This window comes from Pristiophorus japonicus, chromosome 4 (assembly GCF_044704955.1).
Source record: "Pristiophorus japonicus isolate sPriJap1 chromosome 4, sPriJap1.hap1, whole genome shotgun sequence".
NCBI classification, from domain to species: domain Eukaryota; kingdom Metazoa; phylum Chordata; class Chondrichthyes; family Pristiophoridae; genus Pristiophorus; species Pristiophorus japonicus.
This window is the reverse complement of record NC_091980.1, coordinates 271,528,534-271,548,092: the sequence shown is the minus strand read 5'-3', so window position 1 is coordinate 271,548,092 and position 19,559 is coordinate 271,528,534.

Here is a 19,559-nt window from a genome sequence, read left to right as displayed (position 1 = left end):
CCTAACAAACTACAAAGACCCAGACAACAAACACATACACACTGTCTTTCCTCTCTGCTCTCTCTCTCTCTTCTCTTCTGCACATGTATTGATGACCCCTGACCTCCTGAAACATGAGAAAAGATCGTTGCTATGGCGTTGCTATAGACGGCAACATTTTACGACAGAAAAAAATACCGCTAACGCCCATTTCATATCACTTCCGCTAACGCCCATTTTATAAAGTGGAAACTAGGGGCTTTGAAAATGGGTGATAATCCGGCGATCTCAAAACCCATAATAAATGCCAACGCTGGGAATGACACCCATTTTTGGGCGATCTGCACAATAATGGAAAATCTAGCCTTTAATCCCTACCTCATACTGGCAGCTTGTGAATAGGTCACATATTCAGTGCACATGCCCCATATCTGCATGGAATAATATACATTAAGTCAATGCAGGACCTTACGTTTGCCCCACCTGTGACAGAGACTGTAGGTTCCGCATTGGACTCATCAGTCACCTGACAATTCATATTAGTGTGGAAGCAAGTCATCCTCAACTCTGAGGGACTGCCTTAGAAGAGACATTAAGTGGAAAACAAAAGCAGCTTTAACATTTATAATGTATCCGGCTAGACTCTAGCATCTCCCAAATTGACAAACCTTTTTTTAAAGAAGCTTCTGACATATCTACTTCAAAAACAGATCTACTTAGAAAGTAGCCTCATATATCTTCATATAGGTACTCTATCAACAAGTCACATTGACAATTGCTTTGAAAATGTTATTGTCATCTTCAAAGATATTGCTGTCCAGGAGACCATTTTTGGAAGGAAATGAACAGAATGTAATCAATGTATGGTAAGCAAAGTACACAGATTGTTAATCATGGAATGCTCAGTGATGCCACAATGCTGCAAACAATATTGATTCAACTCTCAGGAACCCTGAAGCAATACTTCATACAGGCAATATTGCATTCAATCGTTTTCATTTGATTTAAATTAAAATGCCACATTATTTAACACTTGGCGGAATAAGCAGCGGGTATAAGAACTGTTGTCAGCTGAAAAGTGTATTGCGATAGATTGTATTAGATTTGTAATGAAACGCAAATAATGTGGCTGATGTCATTACATCTCCAATTAAGTTTGCCAACTATAAATGTTTAAATATAATAAATATAAACAGAATAAGCAGTGGTAGCACCTGCACTCATTTACTTTGGTGATCAGCAAAGTGGAGTGTGGGCTGCAATTTCAGAGCAATATGTCTGACTGTTCCAGGATTTAAGCCGAGCCAAGAATTCCTCATTAGTCTTTTCCTTGCGGATGACAGTTACTAGCTGTTCTGACCCCACATGCATGTTGGTGCACCTGCTGTCTTCACCAACAATTACACCAAATTTATCTTTCCCTTCCAGCCCTATTCCACTCACAGGTGCCAAGGGCAATGGCCAATTTGAGAAAAACCAAATATGTGAAAAAGTTAAAATCACACGCATAGATTTAGTTTTTCCCACTAGTGTGCCCCAGCATGAAAAAAATGTAATATAGCCATTGTTAATTCCTTCATCGGTTAACTTCCTATTCATGGCTCTCTGCCAACCAACAGTGCTTCTGCATTAGGTGCGCGATGGTCCATCGTTTCAGAATCTTCTTCAACTTGTTCCTGATAATCTGTCCTCTCAATGTTCATATCTCTGTCAATGTTTGCAGTATACAGCAAACAGTGACTATTTGACCCACTTTCCAGGAGCACACTGCTCATGTCTGCTGGAACCCAAATAGCTTTTATTACTCAGGGTCCAAGATGAGAGGAATGCTCCCACTATCTCACCACATGGTCACAGACCTTCCTTACAGAGGACAAAACCAACCAGAGACATAGAGACAACAAAAACAGGAAGTGTGTGAAAGTTAGAGATAGATGGGGGGATGGGGGGGGGGGGGGGGCGGTGGGTCGGGAGAGTGAAAAACAGAAACCGAGTGAGCCACAAGCAGATAGTTACAGCAAGAATCAGACTTTTATTTTTGGTAATGAGCAGTGCCACAGATCAGCTTGTGGTATTTTGCAGCACAAGACACAAGGGGCTAGAAATTCGGGTATTAGCGATTTCGTCCGTTTTTAGGCGATAAGCATGGAGTTATTTTTTTTCATGCTGGGTTAGCGTTATCGCTAGAAGTCGCAAAATTCGGCAAATGTTGACCAGCGATAACGATAGTGCTAACTCCGATCTTGCACGATGGATTTTGTCCGCCGGAGCCGAAACTTGCGATGAAAAAAAAATTATTAAATGGACCTTCTGCGCATGCGCGAATATTTCTTTTCCCAATTTCTTTTTCTCCGATTTTTTTTCTTCTTCCTGCGATTCTGGTCAGCTGTCACGGTGCACCCACATATGCGCAGTACATCCAGGGCTGAATCAGCTATTTTTCAGAGACCAAGCTGTCACGAGGAAGGGGACTCCAGCAGGCAGAGAGCTCAAAAGTTTAGCTATGAGGCAAACAAGGCCTGATTGCAGCTGTGCAAACCAGATGGGGGGAATTTAATAGGAGGGGTTCTGGTAAACCTCTCCCAGCTGTGCAAAGGCAATTGTGGACCAGCATGGCTGAAGATAACACCAAGAGGGACCATCAATAATGTAGGAAAAAGTTCAATGACCATTGCAGGGTCGTGAGAGTAAGTAATATTTTTATTCATGGTTACACATTATTAAGACTGCTTTTTGACATCTTAAAAGATGTTTCTGCACTTTGATGTCTTCCTCATGAACCATGTGCAACTACCAGGGACATTAAACAGAGGATTGTATTAAATGCACACAGTATGGTATATCTGTGTGTGCCACAAGAGCAGATGGAATCTCTGGTAACCATTCCAATTGTCATCTTTGCAGGCAAAGTTGTCACATAACCGTCGGGAGCAGCGATGCATAAGTGGTGGTCCACCCCAGATATTGCCGTTAACGGACCTGGAGGAAAGAGTGGCAGCTCTGATCGGTGCCTCAGGGAGGCCAACTACCCTTGGGGGTGCTAATCCCCTGTTCGAAATTGAGGGTAAGTCCTGCAAAATCCCCGGGCTGTGTTGGGATAATGTGAGGTAGTGTCTGTGGGCTAGGGTTGGGGCAATGTAAGGTAGTGTCTGTGGGCTAGGGTTAGGGCAATGTGATATAGGGCTAGAACTTCCACTTTTTTTGCATGTTTAATGCCCACTTAACACCCATTTTACCGCTGAAATGACATATTACTCCCATATATCAAGCATTTTGGCACAAAATGGAAACTGACGGGCATTTTCAGAAAACCTATCACCGAGCGTTACTTTCCCCATGTGCTTAACGCCAGAAAAAAATATTACTGCCCGCCCACTTTCTTTGGGCAAAATCATCAGAATGGGTGAAATCAACGCCCATAATATCGCCCAGCGTTACTTTCCGCACAGAATTAATGCCGAGATTCAATAATACAGCCCACCCACTTTTTTTTGTTGTAAAGAGCACAGTTGGAGAAACTAACGTCCAGGAGATCGCCCGCCGTCACTTTCACCACCTCCCACACATATCGCCCGCAATATCGCTCGCCCAAAAACCGCCCAGAAAACGTGGAACTGTTCTGAACAAACGCCAGCGTTGTGACTGGCATTTTTAAAATCACAAGTCACTTCATTCAAAAGGCTGCCTCAACTTCAGGGGAGTTTGCATTGACTCTGGAGTTCTTCTCAAGTGAAGTGAACATCTCCACAGACATATTTTCAGACTCTGGACTATTGGCGCTTTACTCCAGATGTATTTTAGAAACATAGAAACATAGAAAATAGGTGCAGGAGTAGGCCATTTGGCCCTTCGAGCCTGCACCACCATTCAATGAGTTCATGGCTGAACATGCAACTTCAGTACCCCATTCCTGCTTTCTCACTATACCCCTTGATCCCCCTAGTAGTAAGGACTTCATCTAACTCCTTTTTGAATATATTTAGTGAATTGGCCTCAACAACTTTCTGTGGTAGAGAATTCCATAGGTTCACCACTCTCTGGGTGAAGAAGTTTCTCCTCATCTCGATCCTAAATGGGTTACCCCTAAGCCTTAGACTGTGACCCATGGTTCTGGACTTCCCCAACATTGAGAACATTCTTCCTGCATCTAACCTGTCTAAACCCATCAGAATTTTAAACGTTTCTATGAGATCCCCTCACATCCTTCTGAACTCCAGTGAATACAAGCGCAGTTGATCCAGTCTTTCTTGATATGTCAGTCCCGCCATCCCGGGAATCAGTCTGGTGAACCTTCGCTGCACTCCCTCAATAGCAAGAATGTCCTTCCTCAAGTTAGGAGACCAAAACTGTACACAATACTCCAGGTGTGGCCTCACCAAGGCCCTATACAACTGTAGCAACACCTCCCTGCCCCTGTACTCAAATCCCCTCATTATGAAGGCCAACATGCCATTTGCTTTCTTAACCGCCTGCTGTACCTGCATGCCAACCTTCAATGACTGATGTACCATGACACCCAGGTCTCGTTGCACCTCCCCTTTTCCTAATCTGTCACCATTCAGATAATAGTCTGTCTCTCTGTTTTTACCACCAAAGTGGATAACCTCACATTTATCCACATTATACTTCATCTGCCATGCATTTGCCCACTCACCTAACCTATCCAAGTCACTCTGCAGCCTCATAGCATCCTCCTCGCAGCTCACACTGCCACCCAACTTAGTGTCATCCGCAAATTTGGAGATACTACATTTAATCCCCTCGTCTAAATCATTAATGTACAATGTAAACAGCTGGGGCCCCAGCACAGAACCTTGTGGTACCCATTCTGAAAAATACCCATTTACTCCTACTCTTTGCTTCCTGTCTGACAACCAGTTCTCAATCCATGTCAGCACACTACCCCCAATCCCATGTGCTTTAACTTTGCACATTAATCTCTTGTGTGGGACCTTGTCGAAAGCCTTCTGAAAGTCCAAATATACCACATCAACTGGTTCTCCCTTGTCCACTCTACTGGAAACATCCTCAAAAAATTCCAGAAGATTTGTCAAGCATGATTTCCCTTTCACAAATCCATGCTGACTTGGACCTATCATGTCACCTCTTTCCCAATGCGCTGCTATGACATCCTTAATAATTGATTCCATCATTTTACCCACTACTGATGTCAGGCTGACCGGTCTATAATTCCCTGCTTTCTCTCTCCCTCCTTTTTTAAAAAGTGGGGTTACATTGGCTACCCTCCACTTGATAGGAACTGATCCAGAGTCTATGGAATGTTGGAAAATGACTGTCAATGCATCCGCTATTTCCAAGGCCACCTCCTTAAGTACTCTGGGATGCAGTCCATCAGGCCCTGGGGATTTATCGGCCTTCAATCCCATCAATTTCCCCAACACAATTTTTAGTGAGGAAATCATTGCTTCTGATCAATCGCTATTATACTTTCACTGCAATGGGGCCACAAAACAATAACTGTGCTTAAGCAGCGCTTCAGATGTCTTGACCACTCAGGAGGGGAGCTACAATACAATCCTGAGCAAGTAGCTAAATTCGTGGTCATGTGCTCGATGCTGCACAACCTGGCTACCAGGAGGGGCCAAGAATTGCCAGAAGGCACTGATGCTCCACCTCATGAGAGAGAGGAAGAGGACAACGAGGGGCTGGACGCTGACCTCGGGCCAGACAATCAGGCTGGCTATGCAACCATGCCCATGACCCCCTCCAGACCGCAGGAAAGGGCCCGTGATGGCTACATAGCTGCAACACTCTTACGTGAGGAGCTGATACCTGAACGATTTGCCTGAAAGAGCGTTGATGTGAGTGACAACGCTGACACACTGCTGTGTGTGTGCAGCACAGACATCAAAGGTGCTCATCACCTTGGTGCCAGTTAAAGTTTACATTGATTGATGTTAATTTGTATTTAACCCTTTTAGGTTAAGGAATCACCAATGTGTAACGGTGCAGCTATTTGAGACAATGTGCAACAAGGTTCTGTTCAATAAAAAAATTTTTATACCAACATTGGTCTGAAATCATAAGTATCACAGGCAATAACACGCAACCCCCACCCACACCCCACTTTTTCCACCATTGACATCAATCAAATGTTCAATATGTCCAGCAAAACAGAATACAACGGCAAAGCAGGAGGGTGGCCCCAGCCCCCATACATTGCAACAAATTGCATTCACCCAGATGGAGGTATAACAGTGAGGACGAGGGACCTCAACAGGAGGAGGAAACTCAAGAAGCTATTCTGGGAAGGAGTGGTGGGAGGGCGGGGAAAGGGCGATGCAATCGACACCTCTTTTACCTGCGGCAGCTAGTAGCTATGTGCAGGAGGACACTTTCTCCAGCTTTCCCCAATCCGAGGCTCCGGGTCCAAGTGGCGTGCAGCCAGGTACTCCCAGGGTTGCATCCTGTATGCCATCTCTCCGGCAGGTGAGTTGGCAAAGCCAGTCTGCTGACAGACAGGCAGACGCACACCTAGGCATGGTGGGTCTGTCCAGGGAGAGCATCCAGCTCAGCCGACAGCTTCTGGAGGTCTTGGTTGCTTTTCCCGCAAACATTGCAGTGGCACTATCGGCAGACACAAGAGAGGGCATGTCGCAGATTGTCGCGGCTGTCAATGACCACACCAAATTGATGGTATCGAGATTTGGCACTGCAATCCCCAGTATCACAGCAACCAGACCCACATCACCTGTAAGTGGTGAGACCTAGCAAGAGGCTCGCCACTCAGAAGCTGGGCCTTCCATACCCTGAACTTCTCCAGAGCAGCCACACATGCCATTGTCTACCCCGCCCCCCCCCCACTTTTAAAGGAGGACTCTGGCCGCATTGCTGCATGACATGTTGATATCACCTTGGGTATAGTCATGGCGTGAGGTGGAGGGGGTTAGGACGACGGGGGGGGGGTGTGGGGGGGAGGGGGGGGAGGAGGGGCCACAGGTAAAAGACATTCAGTGCAGGGGTTGTTCTTTCGTTGCTTTGTTGTTGTCTTGTTGTTGTTGTAGTTGCTATTTTATAAAAGTTTTCAAAGTTTCCCAATTCAGTTAAGTTATTAAAAGTTCACAATAATGTTTAATAAATTCTATTCCATTTTCCAAATTATATTTACAATGTTTAATAAATCTTATTCAAGTTACTGTATGTTAAATAAATTCTTTTGTTCACCTTAACCTTTCCTGTGTAGTGTCTCATTTGCAGAAATAAGAGGGAAAATACTCAACATGGTGGAATAGGTGGGCAAGCAACAGTAAAATTGCCATTCACTGTTCAAGCAAAGTGATGAATTATGAGCGTAAGGCTTTGCAGTGGTGATGGTGGGGGTTGTGGGATGGCTTCATCGGCAGACTCCTCGTCCTCCTCCTCGTCATCCTCGTGGTCCTCCTTCTCCTCTTGGTCCTCCTCCTTCTCGTGGTCCTCCCCCCTCCTCCCTTCTCTCCTGGGGGAGTCTCGTGTCCCCAGTGGCAAATCCTGCCCCCTCACGATGGCCAAGTTGTGTAGCATGCAGCACACCACAATGAACTCAGCGACCTGCTGAGGGGAGTATTGCAGGGAGCCTCCAGAGTGGTCCAGGCATCGGAAGCAGTGCTTGAGCACTCCAATTGTCTTTTCGACGATGTTGCATGTGGCTATATGGCTGTCATTATAGCAATGCTCGGCTTGTGTCTGAGGGTTCCGGAGGGGGGTTATGAGCCAGGTGGCAAGACCGTAACCTTTGTCCTCCAGCATCCAGCTCTGGCCTTGTGGCTGACACTGGAACAGGTATGAGGCAGTGCTCTCACGCAAGATGAAAGCATCATGGATGCTCCCTGGAAATTGTGCATTTACTGCCATGATGCGCTGAGTATGGTCACAGACGATCTGTATGTTCAGGGAGTGGAATCACTTTCAGTTTCGGTAAACCTCTGGATCCTCCAAAGGTGCTCGGAAGGCGATGTGCATACAATCAATGGCAGCCTGAACCTTGGGGAAGCCAGCAATGCGTGAAAAACCTACAGCCCTCTCATTCTGAGCCTCCTTGGTCATTGGAAACTTTATAAAGTCCTTCCTGCGTGCGTACAGTGCAGTAGTCACCTGGCAAATGCAGCAATGTGTAGCGTGCTGCGAAATGGAGCATATGTCCCCTGCTGATGCCTGAAAAGAGCCGGAGGCATAGAAGGCAAGAGCCGCAGTCACCTTCACCTCGATGGGCAGCGCAATCCTCTTCCCGCTGGTAGGCTATAGGTCTGCCATTATGAGCTGGTATATCTCTGTGACCACCTCTTTTCAGAAGCGAAGCCTTTGAACGCACTATGCGTCAGACAGCTGCAGGTATGAGCGCTGTTCCCTGTAAACTCATGGGAGGTAAGGCCTCATCCCTATATGTCTGCGAGCTCTTCGATTATGCTCAAAATGCTCTTGAATAAGCCTTCTTCCAGCTTCATGCGGTATAGAAAAAGCAGCCAGGAACTTATGCACCGTTTTTCAAGATGGCACCGTTAGCACTGAGTGCATCGTGAGACCGACCTGGTAAAACTTGATTTTTTCGGGCGCGAATTTAGGTTGGTGATAAAAATGGTGATATCGGCGAATTTTCTGCCCCTGGCAAGAGCTTAGTGTTGTACGCCAACTGATGTTATAAAAACAGCAAAAAAAACTAAAAATTAGCGCCGGTGCAAAACCACTGCCCAATTTTCCGATCGGGCAGTACACTTTGTGCGACTCGTTTAACGCCCCAAAAATTACTTTTTCAGCTTCGCCATGGAGCTAAATGGACGCAAACCTGCTAAATTTCTAGCCCATAATGTAATGAAGAAATGCAGAAACACCTGACAACGGTGTTTGTGAAAATCAGTGCTGTAAGCAGACAACTCATTTCACAAGGATTAAATCTGTTATGGTCTTGCAGTTGTGTTTTATTTTGCAGCTGAGAACATTTGAACTCCGTGCATCTATTAACCTTTAATGTGATGTGATGGGTTAGTCCATAGTAACATGAAGCACATAGCAGACTAGGGAATGGCACTAAAAGTAAATAATGGTACGGGAAGCAGGAAGAAAAGCAACAAAGGAAATCAAATAAAATAATCAATCTTACGGATTTATTCATTTATTATTTCATTGTGTATACCCACCTTAGCCCATTCATTTACATAAGGCTACATAGATTATACAGCACAGAAAGAGGCCATTCGGCCCAACCAGTCCATGTTGGCATTTATGCTCCACTCCAGCTTCCTCCCGTCTTTCCTCACTTAAATCTATCACCATAACCCTCTATTCCCTTCTCCCTCATACGCTTGTCTAGCCTCCCCTTAAATGCATCTATACTTTTCACTTCAACCGCTCCCTATGGTAGTAAGTTCCACATTCTCATTACTCTTTGGGTAAAGAAGTTTCTTCTGAATTCCTTATTGGATTTCTTGGTGACTATCTTATATTGATGGCTTCTAGTTATGCTCTTCCCAACAAGTGGAAATATTCTCTCTATATCCACACTATCAAAACCTTTCATAATTTTAAAGAATTCCATTAGGTCACTCCTCAGCCTTCTTTTTTCAAGAGAAATGGAACCAGGCAAGTGTAGTTCCACCCAGCTGGACGATGGTGTATAGGTATTAGAGGAAGATGGTGTGGTCAACCATGTCAAAGAAGGATAAGGAGGGATAGTTTATCAAGGTCAAAGTTAGATAGGATGTCATCTGTGACTTTGATAAGAGCTGTTTCAGTACTGTGGCATGGATGTAAACCTGATTGGAGGGATTCAAATATGGAATTTCGGGAAAGATGGCCACGGATTTTAGAGGGGACAGCAAGTTCGAGGACTTGAAAGGAAAGGGAGGTTGGAGATGCAGGTGATTGTTCTCAAGGACAGAGTGATCAAGGGTTATTTTGAGGAGAGGGTGATGATGGCAGATTTGAAAGAGAAGGAGACAATATCAGCTAACATGGGAGCCAAGGAGCGAAGTTGGGTGATCAGTTTAATGGGAATAGTTTCAAGGGAACAGGAGGTGGGTCTCATGGACAAGAAGAGCTCCGAAAGGACATGAGGGAAGTTCAGAGAGAACATAAGAACATAAGAAATAGGAGGAGAAGTAGGCCATTTGGCCCCTTGAGGGCCAAACTTTGAGCCCCTTATGGTTTTATTCATCCATGGAGTCTCATTAGTGTTTAGACATGAATGCATTTACATGTGATCGCAATAGGCACTGCAGAACAGAAACAAAATACAACTAGCCACGACTTCTTCAAGGACATGAGGGGAGATCAGAGAGAACATAAGAACATAAGAAATCGGAGCAGGAGTAGGCCACCTGGCCCCTCGAGCCTGCTCCACCATTTAATAAGATCATGGGGCTGACCTAATCATGGGCTCAGCTCCACTTCCCTGCCCGCTCGCCATAACCCTTTATCACTCAAAAATCTGTCTATCTCCGCCTTAAATATATTCAATGACCCAGCCTCCACTGCTTTCTGGGGCAGAGAATTCCACAGATTTACAGCCCTCTGAGAGAAGAGCCTCCTCAGTATCTTATATTTTTCAATAGATCATCTCACATTCTTCTGAATTCCAATGAGAATCAATCTAGTAAACCTTCTCTGAAGAGCCTCCAATGCAAGTATATCTCTTTTTAAATAAGGAGACCAAAACTGTATGCATTACTCCAGGTGTGGCTTCACCAATACTCTGTACAATTGTAGCAGGATTTCTCTGCTTTTACATTCCTCTTGCAATAACGGCCAACATTCCATTTGCCTTCCTGATAATTGCTGTACCTGCATACTAACTTTTTGTGTTTCATGACAAGGACCCCCAGGTCCCTCTGTACTGCAGCATTTTGTAATTTTTCACCAAATTTTTGCCCACTCACTTAGCCTGTCTATATCCCTTTGCAGATTTTTTGTGTCCTCCTCCCAACTTGCTTTCCCACTCATCTTTGTATCATCAGCAAACTTGGCTACATTACACTCAGTCCCTTCATCCAAATCATTAATATAGAATGTAAATAATTGAGGGCCCAGCACTGATCCCTGTAGCACCCCACTAGTTACTGTTTGCCATCCAGAAAAAGACCCATTTATCCCAACTCTGTTTTCTGTTAGTTAGCCAATCCTCTATCCATGCTAATATATTACCCCCAACCCTAAGAACTTTTATTTTATGCAGTAACCTTTTATTTGGCACCTTATCGAATGCCTTCTGGAAATCTAAATACACGACATCCACTGGTTCCCCCTTATCCACCCTGCTCATTATATCCTCAAAGAACTCCAAAAAATTTGTCAAACATGATTTCCCTTTCATAAAACTAGAGAAATATGCAAGTTCAGGGCAAGGGCAAGGGGATCCTTGGACGAAGTTTGGCCCAGCCAGGTTAAAAAACATTTGCCAAAATAACAGGCATTGGAATTTCAGACAAAGCCTCAATGTGTTTGTCATACTACACAGTTTCAACCCCTTAGACTCTTGAAATATTTTAACATATAATTATTGGACAGCAAGTCTCACAGAGAACTGACCGTTATTGTCCCCTCACAGTCATCATTTGACTGTGAAACTGTGGGTGGCCACAAATCATTTCTGCCTGGCTCAGTCTTGGGCAGAATCTCGGCAATACAGTATTAAATTTGCTGAGGCCAACATTTGTCTCTGCTCCAATGCATTTTACGTGTAGGAGCCAATACCCTATTTTGTGTCACTTTCTGTGGGTGAATTGGTAGAAATGTAACAGATTTCCTCTGTGCACTATTTGTAGCAAAATCATCAACACATCCTTATCAGTTACGATTTGACTATAAATAACAGAGAAAATGTTGTCCCGAAAGCATTGGGCAGGACCGGAACCAATGTCCTAGGGGGAGTGGTTGTTAGTGTCGTTGGAAAAGGTTTAAACTAATATGGCAGGGAGATGGGAATCTATGCAGGGAGACAGATTGAAGTAAAATGGGGGCAGAAGCAAAAGGTAGAAAGGAGATAAAGAAAGGTGGAGGGCAGAGAAATCAAAGGCAAAAATCAAAAAGGGCCACATTACAACATAATTCTAAAAGGACAAAGAGTGTTAAAAAAAACAAGCCTGAAGGCTCTGTGTCTCAATGCGAAAAGCATTCGTAACAAGGTGGATGAATTAACTGTGCAGATAGCTGTTAACGGATATGGTGTAATTGGGATTACAGAGACTTGACTCCAGGGTGACCAAGGCTGGGAACTCAACATCCAGGGGTATTCAATATTCAGGAAGGATAGACAGAAAAGAAAAGGAGGTGGGGTAGCATTGCTGGTTAAAGAGGAGATTAACGCAATAGTAAGGAAGGACATTAGTTTGGATGATGTGGAATCTGTATGGGTAGAACTGCGGAACACCAAAGGGCAGAAAACGATAGTGGGAGTTGTGTACAGACCACCAAACAACCTGTCTCACAATGGTCTAAACCTAGCTCACGTTCCCTATTAGTGGGTGAACAATCCAACGCTTGGTGAATTCTGCTTCACAATGATAGGAAGAGCTCACATCGAAGGATCAAAAAGCAACGTCGCTATGAACGCTTGGCCATTAGAATGTTCCTTCATTTCAACTTTGATGTTTTGTTCAGTGACGTAATGAAATTACATCCATGCACAATCTGAGGGAGAAATCTTTGAAGACGTTAATTTTTCAAATCCGGTACAATTGAACATGATTTCTTAAACTTAGAGAATACCGTCCAAGTAAGATATTAATTTGTTAATGGTTGTTGCTACTTGTGGAATAATACAGGTGGATGATCATCACCTATTTCTACCAAGTAGAGTTGAATATTGCTCCTATAACTGGAGTGGCTCTTCTAAAACCATTCTCGCACTCCTAGACAGATCCAAATACATAACGCGCCGTCTGATTGGCAATCCCTCACTCACCTCTGGCACACATGTGTCTGCCTATCTCTCTCTCACACACACACATATCTTTCTCTATTTGATCAGTATCACTATGACTCGTACTCCCCAAAACTAATCAGTCCCATTCCTATAATCTCTAAATACATCTCCTCCGACACAATCTGCAGTCAAATGAAAGTAAAGAAGAATAATGGAGCTAAAACTTGTTCATATCATTCCACGTACAGCATGTGATGAAAGCATAATGTCACGGTAAGATCATGTTCTCCCTTCTGTGTTGTCATTAATGCTCTGAGCGAAGTGTCAAGGAGCAGAAAATTATTTACTTGAAAGAAGGAATCAGTGCATTTGTCACATGCCCATCGTTGTTAACACTTCACTGCAGTGGAATGGAAAAGATTCAATTACTATTGTTGCTTTGTAGAAATGTTCCCATTGAAGATCAGACCAGTACTCATAAAGCAAAACTAATTTATACCATTTCGCATTTCCTTTCTACAGATTCAACAAGTGAGTGAGTACTGTACGTTAATGCAACTACATATTTTACTCCACCTTATGAAAAAAATGCAAGACATTTGGTGCTCCGATGAAAGTGGAAAGCAATTCTCATAATACACGCGAGACTTCATAGTGCATAATGAGAAAAATGAAATTGACACTTGGCAAGCACTAGTTTTGTTTAAACCAAACCTGACTATAGCTGCAATGAAATAGAATAGCAAACTACTCTGGAAGGACAAGTACTCTGGGAGTTGCTTTATTAGTGATGCAACAAGTAACAGTTGATAAAATATTTTGAAATGTGTCATTGAATAGTATTTTAGCAACCTAAGGAAATATCTTAACTGAGACGGAGACAAAAAGGGAGTAAGCTGATGTACTTGTTAAATGCACCTCGCAGGAAAATATGGCCCTGTGAACAGGTGAATAAATCGAAAAGCCAGTTTATAAAACTATTGTGACACAATAGGCAGGAGCAGATGCTTCTCTTCCGCTAATGTCAAATTGAATTTGTCCAAGTCACTTTAGGTGAATTCACAAAGCTCAAATACATTTAAAACATGATTGTGTTGTTAGATTTAGTATAACCTTGAAGAAGAATTCAAGAATAACTTAGATGAACAAGTCATCATGCCCATTTGAAATCGTTCTCCTGGCAAAGGAAAACATCAGAGAAAATCCTGTAAAGTTTGGAACTAGTGCATAGCACAACACTGCAGTATTTACTAGTTTTTCAAACTACATCTTATGGTCTGAGGGGCACAATGCGAGATAAAAATGCCATAATTCCAGGCTGAAGTTAGAAAATCTAGAAATGCTGGAATATGATGCTGACATTTGAGGAAGTGGAAAATCAATTCCTTTAAATGCAAAGCTTCCAACAGAGTTTGCACATAAATTGTGTTGACAAATACAAATGGAACAGCTGTGGCGAGAGACCTACCAGCCAATGTATTCCAAATGTGAAATGTAATTGGACTGGTTTGTGCTGTATACAGAATGCCACCTGATGGAGGTTCTAGTGTAGAATGAACCAACTGTTGCCTAACTATAACAGACTTCTATTTTATTACAGGAGAGAACAATATGCAGCCAGAATATTAATGTCTGCCGAGTAAACATTCCCATTCAAAATAAACAAAATGTTTTTGATATGAAATATATTGTGACATTTCAATCAGATCAGTGTGCTTACTAATTGAAACTATTCCTGAAGCAGGGTGTGTAATGGGAATCAAGTGGTGAATTTTCAACTCCAGACAAAAATTAGCACATGGTTGTATTGATCCATTTCAGCAGCCACCAATCTGCTCAACCATGCCCTCACCACCAATTTTAATGCCCTAGTACCTATTAAAACCATTACTCTCTTCCATGCTGGCCGTTCTCCCTGGTACAGCCCTTCGCTCCCTCAAGTCAAAAGGGCGTAGACTTGAAAGGATGTGGCAGACATTTAGCCATTCATCGCCAGATCGGTCTCATAAGAACATAAGAAATAGGAGCAGGAGTAGGCCATTTGGCCCCTCGAGCCTGCTCCACCATTTAATAAGATAATGGCTGAACTGATCATGGACTCAGGTCTACTTCCCTGCCTGCTCCCCATAACCCTTTATTCCCTTATCATTCAAAAATCTGTCTCTCTCCACCTTAAATATATTCAATGACCCAGCCTCCACAGCTCTCTAGAGCAGAAAATTCCATAGATTTACAACCCTCTGAGAGAAGAAATTCCTCCTTATCTCAGTTTTAAATGGGCGCCCCCTTATTCTGAGACTATGTCCCCTAGTTTTAGTTTCCCCTATGAGTGGAACACAAAAAGCATTATCGGTTCCTACTCTTCTCTGCAAAAACTGCTCACTATCCCAGGATCATTCTGGAATGCAAAAATAACCCCTGGTTACTATTCTCTACTACTAACCATCTCCTTAAACCCCTCTCCTCCGTCTCCACCACACTCACCTTCAACAACAAGTGTGAGGAGCTCATGGACTTGTTTGTCACAAAGATTGAGACCATCCAATCAGCTGCCTTTGCGAGTTCCCTTCCTTTACCTAGCCCACAGGGCCAAACTTCACCTGAGGCACCCTCCTGCCCGAGCCCTAAACGCACATCTTTCACTAGTTTCTCTTTGATTGCCCCTCTTGATCTCTCCAAGCTCATCTTGTCCATGAGACTCACTTCCTGCTCCCTTGATACTATTCCCACTAAACTGCTGACCAGCCAACTTCCTTTTTTGACTCCCATGTTAGCCGACATTGTCAACGGTTCTCTCTCCTCAGGTACTGTTCCCCTCTCCTTCAAATCTGCCGTCATCACCCCACTCCTCAAAAGAAAACATGACCCCATTTTGCTTGCTAGCTATTGCCCCATCTCCAACCTCCCTTTCCTGTCTAAAGTACTTGAACATGTTGTCGCCTCCCAAATCCGTGACCACTTTTCCATGAATTCAATGTTTGAATCCCTGCAATAAGGTTTTCGTCCTGCCACAGTACCAAAATGGCTTTAATCAAAGTCACAAATGACATCCATTGTGAGTATGACAAACGTAAACTATCCTTCCTTGTCTTTCTGGACCTATCTGCAGCCTGTGACACAGTTGACCACTCCATCCTCCTCCAATGCCTCTCCACAATCGTCCAGCTAGATGGGACTGCACTCGCCTGGTTCCATTAAGAACATAAGAACATAAGAAATAGGAGCAGGAGTAGGCCACCTGGCCCCTCGAGCCTGCTCTGCCATTTAATAGGATCATGGCTGATCTGATCATGGAATCAGCTCCATTTCCCTGCCCGCTCCCCATAACCCTTTATTCCCTTATCACTTAAAAATCTGTCTCTCTCCGCCTTAAATATATTCAATAACCCAGCCTCCACAGCTCTCTGGGGCAGAGAAGTCCATAGATTTACAACCCTCTGAGAGAGAAATTCCTCCTCATCTCAGTTTTAAATGGGCGCCCCCTTATTCTGAGACTATGTCCCCTGGTTTTAGATTCCCCTATGTGGAAATATCCTCTCTGCATCCACCTTGTCGAACCCCCTCGTTATCTTATATGTTTCAATAAGATCACTTCTCATTCTTTTAAACTCCAATGAGTATAGGCCCAACCTACTCAACCTTTCTTCATAAGTCAAACCCCTCATCTCCAGATTCAACCTAGTGAACCTTCTCTGAAAAGCCTCCAATGCAAGTATGTTCTTCCTTAAATATGGAGACCAAAACTGTACTCAGTACTCCAGGTGTGGCCTCACCAATACCCTGTACAGTTGTAGCAGGACTTCTCTACTTTTATACTCTATCCCCCTTGTAATAAAGGCCAACATTCCATTTGCCTTCCTGATTACTTGCTGTACCTGCATACTAACTTTTTGTGTTTCATGCATAAGGACCCCCAGGTCCCTCTGAACTGCAGCACTTTGCAATTTTTCTCCATTTAAATTATAATTTGCTTTTCTATTTTTTCTGCCAAAGTGGATAACCTCACATTTTCCCACATTATACTCCATCTGCCAAATTTTTGCCCACTAACTTAGCCTGTCTATATCCCTTTGCAGATTTTTTGTGTCATCCTCCCAACTTGCTTTCCCACCAATCTTTGTGTCATCAGAAAACTTGGCAACATTACACTCAGTCCCTTCATTCATGTCATTAATATAGATTGTAAATAGTTGAAGCCGAAAAAATAGAAAAGCAAATTATAATTTCAATGGAGAAAAATTGCAAAGTACTGCAGTTCAGAGGGACCTGGGGGTCCTTGCGCATGAAACACAAAAAGTGAGTATGCAGGTACAGTAAATAATCAGAAAAGCAAATGGAATGTTGGCCTTTATTGCAAGGGGGATAGAGTATAAAAGCAGAGAAGTCCTGCTACAACTGTACAGGGTATTGGTGAGGCCACACCTGGAGTACTGAGTACAGTTTTGGTAAGGAAGCAGTAGCGGGACATTTGGAAAAGCATAATTCAGTTAAGCAGAGTCAGCATGGTTTTATGACAGATAAATAATTTTTGACAAATTTGCTGGAGTTCTTTGAGGATGTAACAAGCAGGGTGGATAAGGGAGAATCAGTGGATGTGATGTATTTAGATTTCCAGAAGCTATTTGATAAGGTGCCACATAAAAGTTTACTGCACAAGATAAAAGTTCACAGGTTGGGGGTAATATATTAGCATGGATAGAGGATTGGTTAACTAACAGAAAGCAGAGAGTCAGGAAAATGGTCAGGAGAGTTGGCAAACGGTAACTAATGGGGTGCCGCAGGGATCGGTGTTGGGGCCTCAAACTCCAGCATTAAAAAGTAGGACCTCAAAAGTAGTAATCTCGGGATTGCTACCAGTGCCACGTGATAGTCAGAGTAGGAATCGCAGGATAGCGCAGATGAATACGTGGCTTGAGGAGTGGTGCAGAAGGGAGGGATTCAAATTCCTGGGGCATTGGAACCGGTTCTGGGGGAGGTGGGACCAGTACAAACCGGACAGTCTGCACCTGGGCAGGACCGGAACCAATGTCCCAGGGGAGTGTTTGCTAGTGCTGTTGGGGAGAAGTTAAACTAATATGGCAGGGGGATGGGAACCAATGCAGGGAGACAGAGGGAAACAAAAAGGAGGCAAAAGCAAAAGACAGAAAGGAGATGAGGAAAAGTGGAGGGCAGAGAAACCCAAGGCAAAGAACAAAAAGGGCCATTGTACAGCAAAATTCTAAAAGGACAAAGGGTGTTAAAAAAAACAAGCTTGAAGGCTTTGTGTCTTAATGCAAGGAGTATCCGCAATAAGGTGGATGAATTAACTGTGCAAATAGATGTTAATAAATATGATGTGATTGGGATTACGGAGACGTGGCTCCAGGATGATCAGGGCTGGGAACTCAACATCCAGGGGTATTCAACATTCAGGAAAGATAGAATAAAAGGAAAAGGAGGTGGGATAGCATTGCTGGTTAAGGAGGAAATTAAGGCAATATTTCAGAAGGACATTAGCTTAGATGATGTGGAATCTATATGGGTAGAGCTGCAGAACACCAAAGGGCAAAAAACGTTAGTGGGAGTTGTGTACAGACCTCCAAACAGTAGTAGTGATGTTGTGGAGGGCATCAAACATGAAATTAGGGGTGCGTGCAATAAAGGTGCAGCAGTTATAATGGGTGACTTTAATATGCACATAGATTGGGTTAACCAAACTGGAAGCAATACAGTAGAGGAGGATTTCCTGGAGTGCATAAGGGATGGTTTTTTAGACCAATATGTCGAGGAACCAACTAGGGGGGAGGCCATCTTAGACTGGGTGTTGTGTAATGAGAGAGGATTAATTAGCAATCTCTTTGTGCGAGGCCCCTTGGGGAAGAGTGACCATAATATGGTGGAATTCTGCATTAGGATGGAGAATGAAACAGTTAATTCAGAGACCATGGTCCAGAACTTAAAGAAGGGTAACTTTGAAGGTATGAGGTGTGAATTGACTAGGATAGATTGGCGAATGATACTGAAGGGGTTGACTGTGGATGGGCAATGGCAGACATTTAGAGACCGCATGGATGAACTACAACAATTGTACATTCCTGTCTGGCGTAAAAATAAAAAAGGGAAGGTGGCTCAACCGTGGCTATCAAGGGAAATCAGGGATAGTATTAAAGCCAAGGAAGTGGCATACAAATTGGCCAGAAATAGCAGTGAACCTGAGGACTGGGAGAAATTTAGAACTCAGCAGAGGAGGACAAAGGGTTTGATTAGGGCAGGGAAAATGCAGTACGAGAAGAAGCTTGCAGGGAACATTAAGACGGATAGCAAAAGTTTCTATAGATATGTAAAGAGAAAAAGGTTAGTAAAGACAAACGTAGGTCCCCTGCAGTCAGAATCAGGGGAAGTCATAACGGGGAACAAAGAAATGGCGGACCAATTGAACAAGTACTTTGGTTCGGTATTCACTGAGGAGGACACAAACAACCTTCCGGATATAAAAGGGATGCGGAGGGTCTAGTAAGGAGGAGGAACTGAGGGAAATCCTTATTAGTCGGGAAATTGTGTTGGGGAAATTGATGGGATTGAAGGCCGATAAATCCCCAGGACCTGATGGACTGCATCCCAGAGTACTTAAGGAGGTGGCCTTGGAAATAGTGGATGCATTGACAGTCATTTTCCAACATTCCATTGACTCTGGATCAGTTCCTATTGAGTGGAGGGTAGCCAATGTAACCCCACTTTTTAAAAAAGG